Source organism: Monodon monoceros, unplaced genomic scaffold, assembly GCF_005190385.1.
Source record: "Monodon monoceros isolate NGI ecotype Baffin Bay Population unplaced genomic scaffold, NGI_Narwhal_1 Super_Scaffold_18, whole genome shotgun sequence".
Classification (NCBI taxonomy): Eukaryota; Metazoa; Chordata; class Mammalia; order Artiodactyla; family Monodontidae; genus Monodon; species Monodon monoceros.
The window spans coordinates 177,120,457-177,138,531 of record NW_021703774.1 but is presented as its reverse complement, the minus strand read 5'-3'; positions in this window follow the sequence as shown (position 1 = coordinate 177,138,531).

Genomic DNA, 18,075 nt, shown 5'->3' with positions numbered 1-18,075 from the left:
GTGGGCCTCCTGTGAGATGCCTTACGTATATGGCTTCAGTGGGCCTCATGACAACACCACAAGTATTCTTACTATTTCTTATATTGTAGATGAAAAACTGAGCTGATAACAGAAAAGCTAGGCTCAGGCCCTCATGGATCTGGTTCATTCTCCCCTCCTTTGAATGCAGTTAATTGTGGGTGAAGTAGAGTTTGCTTCCCATCAACTTGCTGCAAGCTTCCTACAACACAGAGGGCAGAGGGCTGCTCTCAGCAGGAGGGATCTGAGGCCCCCCTACGGGAGCTGATGTCAAAGTTGCAGCCACCCAGTTCTGGGCCCTGCAGCCTTGAGCACAGAGAACACTGCGGACCCACCTGACAAGGCCCCTGTGGCCTGGGTGCGTCTCATCCCCACAGCCAGCACTGAAAAGGAGGCAGCGTCCTGGAGCAGGCAGAGCTGCCCACAGCCCAGAGCCCCCCACGCGGACAGCACGCACCAGAGGGAACCACAGTCGATGAACAGGAATGAGGAGATGAGAGTGCACAGGAAGGGAAAATGACGGAGACTCCGTTTCATCATCGGAAGACAGGAAGCACATCGCTCTTCAGAAAGACAGTAGACTGCCTGGTTTTACTTGGGGTTTTATTTGATTTGATTTTTTAATCCATGAAAAGTCCTGGAGGTCTCCAATGGAGCTTTCCAGGCCAATCCCTCCAGCTCCAAAGCGCATCCCATACCTGCTTCTTGTTGCCATGGCAACCATCCTGGTCCAATCCTCCCACCCTCTCTCCAGGGCCTGCACTGCCTTCCAACAGGAGCCAAAGCTATGTAAAGCTGGCCCTTCTTCCTTTCTCCTCCTCTCCCACCACACCCCACCTCACCTCACCCCCTCCACTACATGGCAGCCAGAGAGGTCTTTATAAAGAGAAAATTGGACACAGCCACTCCTCTGCTCAGAAACATCTGTGGGCCCCCATCCACTCAGGGGAAGTTTCCCCACATGTAAGTGACCTCTGTGGCCTCACCCCATCCCTTCCTTCTGCTCGCTCACTCAGCTCCGCCCACACTGCCCCCATTTTCCTTCCTCAATACCCCCAGGCTCATTCCTGCCTCAGAGTTTTGGCACTTGCTATTCCTACTGCCTGGAGTGTTTCAGAATCTTTGTACAGCGGGCTCCTCCTTCCCCTCAACTTAAATGTCACCTCCTCAGGAAAGCCCACCCTCATCACCAAACCTCGATTCTCCCACCTGCAATCCCTTTCATCATAACCCGAGTTTAGTTTCCTCCTGACACCAACCTTGCCTGATGCCCTCTTGTGTGTTTGCCAGTCTCTTTCCTGTCCTAGTCAGCAGGCTCCCTTGCTCCCAGCCCTATTCCCAGAATCTACAACAGCACCCGGCACACAGTAGGTGCTCAAATGGTTGGAAACCCGGGGAAGAGACAATGCTGCAGTTCAAGTCCAAAGGCATCTCCTGCAGAATTCCTTCCTGGGGGGCGTCAGTCCTGTGTTCTATTCAGGCCTTCAACTGATTGACCAAAACCTTTAGCAAGACGGAGAAAGAAAAAATATAAAAGACACTAATTACCTATATGGGGAATGAAACAAGAGTATTATTATAGAGCCTGTAGGTACCAAAAGGATAATAAAGAACACTGTGGACAATGCTACACACATAGATTTGACAACTTTGACTAAGTAGAACATATCTTTGATAAATACAAACTACCACATCCCACCCAATAAGCAAGAAAGTGTTTGAATACTTCTGTAACTTTTGAGGAAATTAAATTTGTCATTTAATTGAAACTCCCCCCCCAAAAGAGATTTCTCCAAACCCAGGTCATTTCACTGGAGAAATCTACCAAACACTTAAAGAAGTATCAACACCAATTCTGGCTTAACGTCTTCCAGAAAATAGAAGAGGAAGGAACACTCCCCAATTCATGTTATGAAGCTAGTATTATCCTGATACTAAAACCAGACAAATACAATTCGAAAAAGAAAAACTACAGACCAATATCTCCCATGACAACAGACACAAAAGTCTTTAACAAAATATTAGCAAATATAAACTTAGCAATAAATAAAGACTTACACCATGACCAAGTAGGATTTATTCCGGGGATGCAAGGCTGGTTCAACATTTGAAAAGTTAATCAGTATAATCCCCCATATTAATAGGCTAAAGAAAAAAAAAATCACACAATCATGTCAACCAGTACATAAAAAGCATACGTCAAAATCTATACCCATTCATGGTAAAACTCTCCCCCAGAAAAGGGAATAAAGGAAAACTTCCTCAACTTGGTAAAGAATATCTAAAAAACCTACAGCTAATACTTTACTTAATGGTGTAAGACTGAATGCTTTCTGTATTCCTAGCAATGAACACCTGGATACTGAAATTTAAAATACAGTACCATTCATATATACGACGGAATACTACTCAGCCATAAAAAATATGAAATAATGTATTTGCAGCAACATGGATGGAGCTAGAGATTATCATACTAAGTGAAGTAAGTCAGAAAGAGAAAGACAAACATCATATTATATTGCTTATATGTGGAATCTAAAATGTGACACAAATGAACTTACCTACAAAACAGCAACAGACTCACAGACATAGAGAACAGACTTGTAGTTGTCAAGTAGGGGAGGGTGGGGGAGGGATGGAGTGGGAGTTTGGGATTAACAGATGCAAACTATTATATATAGGATAAACAACAAGGTCCTACTGTATAGCACAAGGAACTATATTCAATATCCTGTGATAAACCATAATAGAAAATAATATGAAAAAGAATGAATATATATATATATATATATACACACACATCTGTCACTTTTCTGTACAGTGGAAATTAACACAACGTCGTAAATCAACTATACGTCAATAAAATAAATTTTAAAAAAATAAAATAAAATACAGGGCTATTTATAATCACTAAAAAATTTAAATACTTAGTTGTAAATCTAACAAAATATGTACAGGACTCATATGCTGAAAACTACACAATTCTGACAAAAGAAATCAAAGACCTAAATAAGTGGAGAGACATACTGTGTTCATGCATTGGAAGACTCAACATAGTAAAACTGTCATTTCTCCTTAAATCCCTAAATTTACATACAAGTTTACCACAATTCCTAGCAAAATCCCAGCACAATTTTTGTAGATATAGACAAGATTATTCTAATGTATTTGGAAAAGCAAAGGAACTAGAATAGCTAAAACATTATTGAAAAAGAATAAAGTAGGAGGAATCAGCCTACCCAATTTCAAATTTTGTCTTACAGATACAGTAAATAAGAGTGTGTAGCTTTTGTGGAGGACTAGACACATAGGTCAATCAAACAGAACAGAGAACCAGAAATAGACCCACGTGAATATGCCCAGCTGATTTTGTACAAAAGTGCATAAGCGATTCAATGGAGGAAGGATAGCTTATCCAGTAAATGGTACTGGGACCACTGGGCATCCATAGTCCAAAAGAAACAAAAACAAAAACCCATGTTCTTATACAAAAATTAACTCAAAATGTATCATAGGTAAAGTAGAGCATAACACTGTAAAACTTTTAGAACAAAAGATAGAAGAAAATCTTTGTGACCTGGGACTAGACAAAGAGTTCTTAGACTTGACATCAAAAGCACAATTGGCAAAGGGAAAAACTGATGAATTGGACCTCATCAAAATTTTAAAGTTTGCTCTTTGAAAGACTCTTTTAGGAGGATGAAAAGGCAGGCTGAATGATCTGCGGTGACCTAAATGGGGAGGAAATCTAAAAAAGAGTGGACATATGTATACGTATAACTGATTCGCTTTGCTGTACAGCAGAAACTAACACAACATTGAAAAGCAACTACACTCCAATAAAAATTAATTAAAATAAATAAACAAAAGGCAAGCTGAAGAATGAAGAGAATATTTGCAAACCTCATATCTGACAAAGGCCTAGTATCTATCAATTAAATACACAAAGACCTCTCAAAACTCAACAGTAGGGCTTCCCTGGTGGCGCGGTGGCTGGGAGTCCACCTGCCGGTGCAGGGGACGTGGGTTCGTGCCCCGGTCCAGGAGGATCCCGCGTGCCGCAGAGTGGCTGGGCCCGTGAGCCATGGCTGCTGGGCCTGCGCGTCCGGAGCCTGTGCTCTGCGATGGGAGAGGCCGCGGCGGTGAGAGGCCCGCGTACCGCAAAAAAAAAAAAAAAAAAAAAAACTCAACAGTAAAACATCAAACAAGTTCCTAGTAATATCTGATATTTATATTTGGGTTTCAGTTTACAAATTGTCATTCTATCAATATCCTTGCTTTACAGATGAGAAAGCAAAGGTTAGAGACTTCCCTGTGCTTCAACTCCTAGAGGGAGATTATTTTCTTTTTTTAATTGATTTTTTTAGTTGTGTAGAATATATATAACACAAAATCTATCGTTTTAACCATTTTTAAGTATACAGTTCGGTGGCATTAAGTACTTTCACATTCTTGCTCAGCCGTCACCCCATCCATCTCCAGAATTCTTCATCTTATGAAACTGAAACTGTGTTCGTTACACACTAACTCCCCAATCTCTCCAGCCCCTGTCACCCATCCTTCTATTGATACTTTCTGTCTCCATGAATTTAACTAGTCTAGGAACCCTACATAAACGGATCTATGCGGTATTTCTCGTTTTGTGACTGGTCTATTTCACCGGGCATAATGTCTTCAAGGTCCATCTGTGCCATAGCATGTGTCAGAATTTTCTTCCTGTTCAAGACCGAATAATATTACAGTCGACCTGGATTTGAACCACCATCTCTAAGGCAGCCTGCCCCTGAAAAGCCAGCGTGGCTGGGGGCAGTCACCTGAGCCCCCCGTGTTTGGCACCTCTGGGCACCTGCCCATCCTCGTCTTCTCCAGGCAGATGACATGACCTTTGTTACAAGATGGTACATGTGGAGGCTGGAAAAGGTACCCATGGCTGATGAGGAAGATAAAAACCAAATTGATGTTGGAAAAAAAACACAGTTAGCCCAGGCAGGGGAGGGGTCCAAGACCCTCCAGGGACCCGGTGAGAGTACAGGAGACTGAATCCAGGAGGGCGGATGGAGGAGGCGGCGGGAACTGGATGGAAAGGGAGGCTGGCGGTAGGCCCTGGGGTGCTGTCCAGAATTTGCAGGATGCTCCCCCGGCTGTGTTTATCTCACTGCTGGTTTCAGTGCCACATCCACACATGAAGGGTTGCAGTCACAAGAGTGAGGCTGTGATTGTCTACTAAGGAGGGGTTAAATATTGTTTTGAAAACCTATTTTCGTCTAATTTATTCTATGCCTTTGAAGATGAAGACGGGAAAGGAGGGACCATAATGTCTTAGACCAGCAGAGGATGGGGGAGGGCTCTCGCCGTCCCCGTGAAAATCAATTCCAACCAATTCTATTTCAGCACATAAAGGAGCCAGGCCTCTCAAAGAAAATCAGCCTTTCATAAAATTTCTTGGAAATCTAGCCAAGAAATTGTGCGTGTCTCCCTCAGATAACACTGCTGTATTATAGGCATTTGACTTGATCAGTGGGCTATGGAAAAATGAAACACCCATTTAAGCAGAGTGTCTGGAAATGCTGCCCGGCCGCAGAAAGCCTGGGGGCTGGCGGGCTTCAGAATGACCGGGTGGAGCTGCCATGGGGAGCGTGTTCCATCTTCCACCACTAATGACGACCCCAAAGTCCTGGAAGGACCCAGCATCGGCTCACCTGGGGTGCCACTCAAACATGCAGGTTGCCTGGTCCCAGGCCAGCCCTGCTGAGCCAGATCCCAGGAGCTGGTCCCCAGGAATCCTCACTTGTAACACTTTCTCAGACAATTCTCTGCACAGGACAGGATGTTGCAATGGGGCTTCTGACTTGGTTTTTGCTGAGGGCCAAAGTTAAGAGATGCCAGGGGTGACCTCCCCCATCAAAGGCAGAGAGCCCGAGCACCTGTGCGTGACCAGCAAACTGGTCCCAGTTCCTTGTCCTGAGCCACCTGGAGGGCACGGAATATCGGAGCTGAAGAGGTGAAGGAAGAGGCTGCATCTGCAAGTCCACTTCTTGGGAAAGAGGCCAGTCTGCTGTGAGCCCCTCCGGGGAATTGGTGGGGGTACCTGCTCTCACCTGGACGAGGGGAGAGAAGCTTCGAGGAGACACTGGGAGGATTTGACATGAGCGTGCAGGGCACAGACGGAAGTCAACTGGCTCCCAAAGAGGCGTCCGTAGCAAAGGCTGTGAGCGGCACAGCCTCGGGGAGGCTGCAGGGCAAGAGGGCTGCAGGGGGTCACATGCCACCCAGGACAGGGCCAGCTGTGGGTCTCCTGGGGACCGATGGCACTACCTGTAGGGTTATATCCTGGGACCACTTTAAAGAGACTCTTCCCAAGAGGATGCCTCAAGGGGTGATAGCTTGGGATCGTCTGTGGGGAGTGGGCGGCCAGGTGCCCTGGGCCATCGAGGAGAGTGAGGAGGGGGCTGGCCTCCATCATGGGGCTGCTGCAGAGAAGCCAGAGAGCGGGGCATCTCCAAGAAGCCCCAGAGCCCTCAGCGCCAAATGCTCTCTCTGTCCCTTCCTCTTCCCCTCCCACTCCAACCTCAGAAGGACCATGGGCCTTGGGACCGAGAGGGCAGTGGGGTCTGGGCAGAGGCCAGAGCAAAGAAAGCCACCGGCCCCCAGCCGGCCCCCACCGCAAGCTGCAGCCTCGTCCAGGCCCGTGCCGGAGGAGCAGACACCGATGTGGGCCGGAGATCAGGGTTTCGAGCATTTTACTGGACTAAACACCCTGCTTTAAAGAAAACTCAGACAGCTGCTGAAACTAAAACAAACAATAAGACTTTATTTTCCGAGAGAGACCAGGGACATCACAGGGTCTGGATGAACTGTACCAGTCGGGGGCTCAGCACGCTTCGTGGGCCCCATTCACTCCAGGAAAGGCTTCGGCAGCCTGAAGGAGAAGAACCAAAGGCCACGTAGGTATTGAGGGACACAAGCAGCTGTCCCAGGCCCTGGACACCCCTTGGAAGCTGAGCTGACTGCCTGAGAACTCAAGCCCCCAAGTGACTGAAAACAAACGCAGTACTACAGCCCACTGCAAGGAGAGTGGGGTGAGACTCCATGCTGTTGTCTCATGCCCACCCCCTCCCTACGCACTGTGCAGCCCAAATCTATTCAAGCCCCCATCTCTGAGAGGCAGGCAGACGAGTCCTTTGGCAGAGGGGGCAGAGGTTCCTAATTCCCTGCCCAATATCCAATCTCGCTGTATCCTCCTTAGAAACAGAACACGATTTCTAGCTGGACAGCGATGAGCCCAACTAAAAGACTATATATCCCAGCCTCCCTTGCCCCAGATGTGGTCACGTGATTCAGTTCTGGCCAATGAGACGTGAGCCTTGTATGGTATTTCCAGAAAGTCTCCCTAAGGGCCATGCATGAGATGGCAGGAGTTCCAGCACCCATCTTGGACCATGAGGATGAGGCCATGCTGGAATGTTGACCCCAAACAGTTTCCTACAGCCACCCACCTCCAAACCACTGTTACATAAAAAGTGATATAAAACATCTATCTTGTTTCAGACACTGTTGCCAGGAAGTTTGGATTAAATGCTGCAGAATTTCACCAAATCTGGGCTGGTAGATATATACAATGACCACTCACACACATCATCTTGCCAAGCACCCTGCCAGCCTGACGTGCGGTGGACACCCAGGGCAGGGTTAGCTCGGCCTCTCTTGTTTGCCTCAAGTGGGAATTGCGTGGTATGGGGGGTTTTACTGTCTATGCCCAGCCAAGGTGATTCGTTGAGTTTACTGAAATCACCACCCACTGGAACTCAGAGGCGGGTAACAATGTGGCATTTGCTGGCTGAAGTGATCAGGATTCCATGCCAGGAGAGAAGGTCTGAGCTGTGATTGCACCTGGATCTTCAGGCCCCAGGTTGGCCTGGGATGGCTCTTTGGGGAGATGACATACAGCAGGCACCATGGGTTGAGTTGTGTCCCCCCCACCCCAAAATTTAGATGTAATTAGTTAAGAAGAGGTAAGTAGGATGGGTTCTAATTCCATATGATTAATGTCCTTATAAAAAGAGGAAATTTGGACACAGGCAACACACAGGAAGAACTCCATGTGGAGATTGGGGTGTTGCTGACACAAGCCAAGGAACTACCAGAAGCCGGGAGATAAGCCTGGAACATCCTTCCCCAGAGCCTTCAGAGAGAACACAGCCCTATCGACACCTTGATCTCAACTTATAGCCTCCACAACAGTGAGATAATAAATTCTGTTGTTTAAGTCACTCAGTTTGTGGTACTTTGTTACAGCAGCCCGAGCAGACTCATAAAGCAAGTTATACCCACATCACCCTTGTCCTTCAGGAGTTTACCTTCTAAGCATCACAGTTCACCGACTGGCTGGTACTCAATGTTTCTTGGTAGGAGGACAGGTGGGAGGATGGATGGATGGTTGAACAGATGGATAAATGGATGTAAAGATGCGGGTGCATGGGTGGGCATGCGGGTAGGTAGATGAACAGATGAATGAACGAATGAATGAATGAACACACAAGGCAGCTACCAGACGCTACAAGGATTCTGCCAAATGCATCACACGCCTACAAGTGCTCACACCTCAGTCCAGCGTGTGCAGCTAGAAGTGTGGCCGCATCACACCCGTGGATTCCACGGAAATCAATCAGCCTCAACACCAGGAAAAAACAGGTCGTCGTTTTCTGTAGAACTGCCACAAACTGCCCCGATCAACGACGACATCCGTCTGGTTTTACTTTTCACACCACCTATTTTTACTCCTCGTGAGTAACACAGGGGTCTCAAGGGAGGAAGCCGGAGGAGGGTTCGCTGTAACGGGACTGGGTGATGGGGCAGGTCCTTCCATGAAGGAGGGTGTCCTGCAGAATTTCTTTGCCAGACAGGTGAGCACAGCAAGGGGCAGCAAGAAGGGGATGCCAGCCCCCAGGTGTGCCATCTATGGGAGGCACCTCAGTAGCAGGTGCTGGCTGACAACATGAGAGGGTCCAACCACTGACAAGGACTGATGGGACTGAGGCCCTGGGGACAGAGCCACCTGTCAAGGTGCAGATCCGGGCATTAGAGAGTGAGCCACCACACACCTTCCCACCGTGTGTACCTGGAGGGGTGAAGCTTCACCAAAGACTCAGCTTGGGGCACCATCCATCCTCTTGATCTTGACCTAGGTCCAGGGGAATGGATGCCCAGTGGCTCCAAGAGAAGGAGCAAGAATGAGGGGGGCCTCGGAGGAACAGCGGCCCCAGAGGTAAGCCCGCCCTCTGATGCATGAACGAGGCTCTGCTCCTCACTAATCCTCCCAGGCCCTGGGCCCTGAGCAGCTGAATTGAATACACCAGCGTGGTTGGTGTCAGGCTGCCCCCAGGCCTCCAAACGCTTAGCTGTATGGGTCCCCAGTGCACAGGCCGCCAGGTCTCTCCCCTCCAAAAATAATAACTATTGGAAAAAACCCTATGGGCGAGGAGAAACTTCTGGAAGCTGCAGCCAGAAGAAGCAGTTAGTTAATCTAGTCCTTTCTGAAGCTCCGGACTCCTTTGGCCGGGCTTCTGGGGCACCCATCGCCAACGCAGCCTCGGCTAATAAGTAATTAGAAGATAACTAACGTTTGTAACATACAATGGGAAACATCTAGACCTACTGACTTATTAAAACCTAAGAACCTGATTAATCAATTGTGTAGTGAGATGGAAAACAGGCTCAGGTTCAGGGTAGTCTTCCTTGGGCTCAGCCCTCCCCACCCACCCCCAGGAACGGTGCCCGCCCCACCCCAGCCCAGCTCAACCCACTCTCGGGTCTCAGTGTCGGGATGCTCAAGTGTGGACTCTGTCCATCCAAGACATCCCTCCCCCAGCCTCCCCCATGCTTCCCACTTCCCCACGTGTCTCCAAGGATTAGAGGAAAGCAGAGACCCAGCTCTCCCCCATCGGCTACAGTTCTCCTGGGATGGACAGAAAGGCAAGGGGGCGGGGGACATCGGTGTCCCCACCATCCTCTTCCTCTCCTGCTCCTTTCTCCCAGACAGCCACCTGGGAGCCCTGGGTGTGGCCGCACACCAGGTGAACCATGGCTGAACCTGGAAAATGCCCCGTGACTCTCAGCCCTCACCCCTGCACACATAGGGGGCATAAAATAAGCAACACAAAGCACCCCAGCAGCCAGGACCACGTCTGTGAAGATGTGCTGGTTCCAGCTGGTCCCTCCCCAATTCCTCCTGCTTCTCCCCTTCATCTTCCGAGCAGCAGGGCAGGGGGGAGATGTGTGGGAACACATGTATCTGATGAGTACGAACGCCCTCTCCAGGTACCTTGATTTCCAGCCAAAACATTAGGATGTTGTTCTACCAACTAATCACCCACCCTCAGACAGGAGGGAGGGGCAATGAAAAACCTGGCATTTCTGGGAACGTGAGGAAAAGCCGATTACAGCTGAGGTAATTCCCTCCAGTGAAGCCGGGCAGAGTGGAAATCCTGAGTCTGTTCTTTGAATGTCATGGGAGCTGCGTCCTAGAGATTGTTCTTTGAGAAATGTGGTCTGAGCTGCCTCCATTTCCTCTCTTCAGGGAGAAAGAAGCCTGAAAAGAAACATTCCAGGGGATGCAAATGAGACTCCTAGACTCTTGGATCCCCTCTCCCCACCTGGGCCACCTCTATGCCTCCTCTTTCCTGCTCGGCTATGGTCCAATCACTTGATTGGTGGGGAGAGCTGTCCCTCACGCATTTGACCGCTGAGGCCAAATTGATTGGTCAAGGAACGGGCATGCAATGTGAGCTGAGCCAATGAGATGCCTGTTCTGGGATTTTTTTCTCCCTCCAGATAGGAGAAAGGAGTCTCTTTTCCTGGGTTGGAAGATGGCGAAGGAGGCCCATTTGCAGCTCTGGCTCCGGAGGTGGAAAGGCAGCGTATCCGAAGGAACAAAGCCCCCTGCAGAACCAAGGCAGGGGGTGGCTGACAGCACTCAGGCCCGTTCCCTTGGACCAGCTCCATCCGCTTCCCTGTTTCGACGTGGGGAGCTGGAGGCAGTGCAGGCTGTGTTCCTGCTATTTCCAACCACAACTGACAAATGCAAATACCCCTATTTGGTCCCAATCATTCCTGGGAAAGGTGCAGTCACTCAGCTGGAGGGATGGACTCAGAAAAAAACAAAATAATTTAAAACAGAAGATATGAGAAAGTGATATTTAGCAAGTTACTGCAACAAATCAGCAAGGAAAATGTTTAGTCTACGAAGAAAAACAACCATTTTAAGTACGTTTAAAACCTTATATGCCTACAGCCCCTGAATGTTTAGAGCGGAAATCATCTTACTTGGTCATTTGCAGGCAACCTATCTCAAGTTAACTCCCCCATGGCATTGGGTTTTCAGCAGATTCTTTTTTTCACGTGGATTTTTTTTCTGGCTTCCCAATAAAGCAAATGAAATAGGTGCTTCTCTGTGGGGAGATGGAGACCCCATGGAGGAGATGGACACCCCCTTGGGGTTCTGGGGGCCATGTGGGAGAGATAGAGACCCCCATGAGGGACAGCGAGGCCCCATGGGGGAGATGGAGACCGCTTTGGGGAGATGGAGATTCTGTGGGGGAGATCGAGACCCTGTGGAGATGGAGACCCTGTGGAGATGGATATGGGGACCCCGTGGGGGGAGATGGAGACCTCCATGGGGAGATGGACACCCTGTGGAGGAGAGAGAGGGTTCTCAATGCAGAACTTGAACAGCCAGCAGATCCAGCCCAAGACTCAGAGAGCAAGGGAAAACTCCTCTGCTTTGGGGGGTCAACATCACCCTCCCCCAGACCTAGAATCCTGAGATGTGGACAAGTGAGCTGAGACCACCCTGGGCAAGACGGCCATCCAGGCAGGAGCATCAGCTGTGTCCCAAGCTCTCCATTTTGCCCTGGACCCCTTGTAGTTTTCACAAACGCCCCGGAAGCCGGGGTAACACTGACCCCCATCACAGATGGGGAACCTGAAGCTCACTGCTGAGAAGGGGCCAGCAGGATTCAGACTCAGGTCCAAAGCCAAGACCTGACTCTCAAACCCATGTTCCTTTTGCCACCTGCCCGGGGTCATTGCTGGGTCATGACCCCCAGCCCCAAGCTCCCTCATCAGGGTCCTACCGCCTTGTGGTCAATCTAAACACAGCAGGTAGTGGCAGGGTACCCCCCAAGCCACTCACTGCAACAAGGCAGACTGGCAAGGATGATATTAGGAGGCAAAGTGGACCCTCAGCCAGCCCCAGGTGGGAAACTGGCCAAAAAAAAAAATCAGTCACTTAGGGACATGAACCTACTAGTAACCAATTTGCAGAGAGCTTGTGCCACCAGCAAGGTCTGGGCTGGCAACTGGGGTCCATTAGCCTTTAAATTATAGACAGCTCTATCACTCCGTCAGGCCTGCCGCAGGGCCGACATGGAGCAGCTCAGCGGTGAGTGACAGCTCCAATAAACGCATTCCTGCCAGGAAAATAGCATTACCGTGTGGAGGTGCTTTGGAAAGTACTGAACTTCAGGAAGAAATGAAATAAAAATAAAACGGCTCTGGCACTCCTGGGTGCTCCGTCATTATTGCACTATGCAGTGGGGAGAAAAGGAGGCCCATCACCTCATAAATCTCTCACTGTCCTTGGTGGAAAGGTGCTGTGTCACAGCTCATGGGCAGCTAGTCAGAAAGCCAGCACCTGGAACACGTGGGGAATCTTTGCCCAGCAAGGAAAGCGCCCCACCCCACACCCCCGGACCATCTAGGGCAGCTGTTTCAGTCACGTGAGGAAACCGAGGCCAAAGTCACACAGCAGTCAGGTCAGTGGACCAGAAGAAGTTCCAGTGGGAAAGCACAAGGCAGGCTCCCCAGTACACTCTGAACTGGGGGCGATCAAGAGCCTGCCCCCAGATCCAGCTCAGGGACCAGCACAGCTTCTGTACAGCCTGTGTAGCACGCTGTCTGTGACCTTGAGAAGTGATGAAGGGCAGGTTAAAACCACAGCAACCCCCCCAGACATCCCCAGCCTGTGTTCGGAAGCCTCCAGTGATGGGCTGAATACAGATCCTAAGGTTCAGCATCCATCCATCTGGTCTACCTGCTCCTCTGTTCCCCTACCCCCAGTCCCTGTGTCCTTTCCTTTCCTGGCAAATGAGAACATTCCAAGGCCTTCATCCTGCTCCTTCTCTCTGTACCAGCGTTCTGGGAAGACCACAGGACAAGCTCAGCGAGGGCAGGCTTGCTCTCACTCAGCTGCTTCCCCAGCCCTAAGGCAGCACCTGGTACGTAGTAGATGCTCCGCAAACTTGCCAAGTGAACAGACAGGGACAGAGCTCCAAGAATAGACTTTGACACCAACAAGAGACTGGTCCACAAATCTTTATCTCTGTGGTGCTCTTACCTCCCCCATGGAATGCCCTTGTCACCCTCCTCACAGAAGACTTATGGTCAGGTGGCCAGACCTCCATGTGACTGCCAGGTCAGCACCCAGGGCTTCAGACTCTACCACCCCCCACATTGGACTTGTCTTACTCAGCTCCCAGAGGAAGTGTGGCTGTCTGCGTCCCCCCCCATCCAAGTTGTACCTCTAACGCTTCAGAAATCAGGGTGGTAGCAAAGAATGGCTAAGATGCAAGAGGTCTGAGCTGGACCCGAGCACGTTCCTGAAGTCACCACCCCACGTGACTGGGTGGTCACTTAACTCCCTGACTCCAATGTCTCTGGCCACAAACTGGAGGTAGTGGTCTGACCTTGAAGGACTCTAGTTGGGGAGAAAGAAGGAAATGCATACCTAAGGGCACTTGTCATTATTGAGCCGTTGACTTAATCCCTGGTTTTCTGACACCCCATCCAGCCCCGGAGCATCTGTGCAAAGGGTTTCAATTCTGAAAATGCACTCCTTACATCTGGCCTCTCGTTACCCTCCCTCCCTGGATTTATCTCCTCGTCCTTATCATGTGTGGCTGTTCTCAGTGATGTTTTATAGCTGCCTATCTGAGTTAACCAACTGGAAATGATATTCGGGGCCTTGGGTGTGTGCACCCACATCGACGCAAGAGAGAATTTCTAAGATGAATCGTAGTGTTCCTGGGTCAGGTAAGCCTCTGACAGTGTTTTCACCTCATTTTCTTGATTCTGGGTGGTCTACGTTCACACCCACCCAACCCTGGCAGCCAAATCACAGCTCAGTGCCACGGGAAGGTCCCATCGACATGAGGAAGTGTCTTGTTGATCTTTCTCAGAGGGGAGGGCAGCTGACCTGCAGAGGGGGCAGGAAGACCGGGCAGGTGAGGAGAGAGCACTGGGCTCTGATGGCCATCATCTCAGGTGTAAGACCAGTCATTGACCCAACAGCTGCCTACAGATGCCTTGTCCCCCCGTTGTCACATGAGCACCCAGGGTAGCTGAGTGGGTCTGGAGATCACCACCCTGGGACTTGGAACACTGAAAGTCATACTGACCTTGACCTACTGTGCTAACCTAGAAGCTCCTGCTCTGCCCTCAGATGCTTTATTTGTTACATGAGAAGCAGGAACTAGACCCGAGACCTCATTCCTCGCTCCAACAAGTGTTTATGAAACATCTACTACAAGGAGACCCTGTGTCCTGAGCAGACAAGAGAGCAGGCCCTGGGTTCAGGGTCTCTAGATGTAAATATTAATAACATCTGTCTGAAACATTCTAAACTAGAGCATTCCACGGCTCTCACAAGGTGTCAGGAGCAATGCTAACTGTGGCACGAGGTGGGCACGATTCCATCCTTACTTTACAGATGGAGAAACCAAGACACAGAGAGGTTAGGTAATATCCTCAAGGTTACACAACGCAAGACTCTCCTCCAGGGAGGCCGGTCCCCAGAACTTGAGGCCATACACACCACCCTGCAGTCAGAGCAACTACAACCAGCCTGTATTAGTTCCTCACTGCCGCCGTAACAAATGACCACCAACCAAGTGGCTTAAAACAGCAAAAAAACATCTATTCTGTTACAGTTCTTGCCCTCAGAAGTCAGAAATGAGCTTTACAGGCAGAAATCAACGTGGCGGCAGGGCTGGTTCCTTCCAGAAGCTCTGGGGGGAATCTGTTCCTTACCTCTTCCAGCTTCTAGAGGCTTCCAGCATTCCTTGGCTTGTGGCCACATCATTCCAATCTCTGCTTCCGTGCTCACACTGCCTTCTCCTTGCCCTCTTCTGAGGGTCCTTGTGATGACATCGGGCCCACTTGCATAATCCAGGACAATCTCCTATCCCAAGATCACAACTGCAAATTCTCATTTGCCATATGAGAGAATTGCCACAGGTTCTGGGGATTCACACGTGGACGCCTTTGGGGCCTTCACTGTCTATATCATCTCAGCCGACAGCATAGCCCCGTGACAGCCTGTCCTGGACACTCATGATTTACTCCCCACAGCTCAAGGGAGAAGATTCTGTCCCGTTTTACAAAGAGGAAACCGAGGGTCAGTAAGATTAATCATCGGGCCCGAGGCCACCCACCTCCTGAGTGGCAGAGCCAGGGTTACGATCCAGGTCTGTTTGACCCCCGAGAAGTCCCAGGGGCCCTGACTCACTCACCTCCCACTCACCCCCAACCCCACTCTTCTCCAGAACACAAGGCCCCCAACCCTGCGGGAAACACTCCTGCCCAGATGGACTCTCATCCTCAGGACTCCTGACCTGGACAGGTGAGGCCTGGCGGGCAGTGGGTCTGCAGAGGGTGATCTCTGCGGGCCCTTCCCCAGGCAGCCTCTCCGACAACATGTTTTAAGGGTAAGGAAACCCCTCACGACTACCCCTCTGGGCAGAACCAGCAGTAACTGGACAGATCAAAGGCGATTCATATTCGTTGTAACCCAAGTGCCATATTTGCAAGTCTTAAGGGGCCAACCTTAGGCTGGGGTAATAGCCTGGAAGATCAGGGCAATTGAAAGCACAGAAAGCCCAGGATTTGTTTTAATCTGGGATGTGAGACACAGAGACATGGACATGGCTGCCATTGAAAGAAGAAGTGTGTTAACGCTCACAGATCCCAGAGGAGGGGTCATACCAGACAGGGCCACACGGGGAAGCACAGGGCCTGGGGGCATGTAGGCAAGAGCCTTCATTGTGGTTTCTGTGGGATGGAAGGGGGCATGGGCAGAGAAAGCAGGTCTAGGATTGGCCGGTTTGGATAATTTCAGCGGGCTCCGGGGCATCGGCTTTCCTTAGCTGGCTGGTACCTGCCCTGGCGTGACTGGAGCAGGAAGGTAGTAGCCCGGAGTATCGGAGTCTAAGAAGGTTCTTGTGGGTTGGGATTCTGGATTGGACGGTTTGCATTTGAAAGGCACCCTCCCCTTGGGTCTATCTCTGAGAACTGGCTAGTCCTGGGAGGAGTAACCCCCAGGCTCAGCCAGGCCCCAGATGCCAAAGCATCAGAATACAGCAACTCAAAGATATGGTAATACACGTTTCCTCTGAAATCAACCCAGGGAGGTCCCAGGGCCTCCCATACAGAGGCTTCTGTACAAAGGAGAAGGTTCCCCATCCTCCAGGCAGACACAGCCTTGAGCCAGGCCCGAGGCTTGGCAAGCAGATGCAGCCTGGACTGCAGCACCTGCTCAGCAGCTAGGCCAGGCACCCTTGAGCAGCGCACAACCAGCACAAGCATTCAGAGGCCCTGGGAGGCCGTGCCCTCCCCGCCCATGGGGAGGGCCCTGATCCAACCCAGCCAGGGCCGGGCGACTGCATCCCATGGAGACAAATGGCTCGGCCGCTCTGAAAGCGCCCCCAGGGACAGCGCAACCCCAACTGGCCTGGGTCCTGCTGGCTTGCGCTCTGCACACAAGTCCAAAACTTCCAAGCCAGATGAAGCTATGTTTCAAAACCCTTGGGGGATAAACATCCTGCTCATGAAATACCAGCGAGGGATGAGAACCAACAGAGAGGAGCAAATGATGCCTCAAGAGACATGCTGTGTTCCGGGGTCTGCCGCCTCCCGGCGCCGCCAGGCCAGACCTGGACCCTTCCTGGGGCTCCCGCAGGTGAACCCCGTCTCTGAGTCTTCTTTCCCCAAACAAGGAGGAGGCTTCCTTGGAGAAAGCAGTCTCCCCCATTAGAAACTGCAGAACAAATCGTCTCCCTTCAGTTTCCCTCTGCAAGGACCAGAGGGACCCTCCAGAGCACAGTGTGATGTGGCTGAATTGTCTGTTTTAGCGGACTTTTGGTATTTTTTTCCAGCGAAAGAATGAAATGAAGGGACATCCTAACCTCAGGCTGTAACATGTTCTGTGAGAGGCAATTTCAAAGCAGAAAGGTCAGCCAGAAGGAGAACGCTGTTTCTAAAACTGGATCCCGTGGAAAAGCAGTCACCAGAAGCGGCCTGGGCACCACTCCCCAGATGCCAAGGAGGCCAGAGCGGGCTGTGGTGCCATCAGGATGTGTAAATGGAGCCTCCAGATCTGGTTGAGTTCTGCCCTTTTTCGGACAGATGTTTCTGGAAGTCATATTCGACTGTGGCCACCCCACAAAGGCCAGATTGGAGGAACCCCTCTCTGCCCACCAAGCTCAGCTTCGGGGAAGACTCAGACCCCAGCGGCCCATTCTCCAAAACCTATTCCCCCTGCTGCCACGATGCTCCCCTGACGCTGGACCCAGATGCGACGGTCCAGAGCCCACATCTAGAAACAGAGTCACAGCTGGCAAAGACAACAAGCCCAGCCTCGCAAGGACCGACCCAGCCCCCTGCCTCCCCAAGGGGGAGACTGCAGGCAGCTGTCCCTTCAGGAGAGACAAGAGTCCCCCAGGCTGGGATGTCCTGGTCCAAATCCACAGTGTAAGAATTTTACAAGCAAACAGTCCCCAAACCAAAGCCAAGCAATCTCTGTAATAAACCATGTCTCCAAACACAAATTTTTAAAGCATAAGGGAATGAGGCTAACAGAGAAACTTAGAACCAAGCAGGACCATGGAAGTCACCACAGCCTGTCTCTGTGATGGGAACAGGCCCAGACACCTGTGTCACCATGGTGACAGAGATGCAGGGCTGGGGCCTCCGCCGTGTCCTGCCCCCTCGTCCTATCGTGCAACT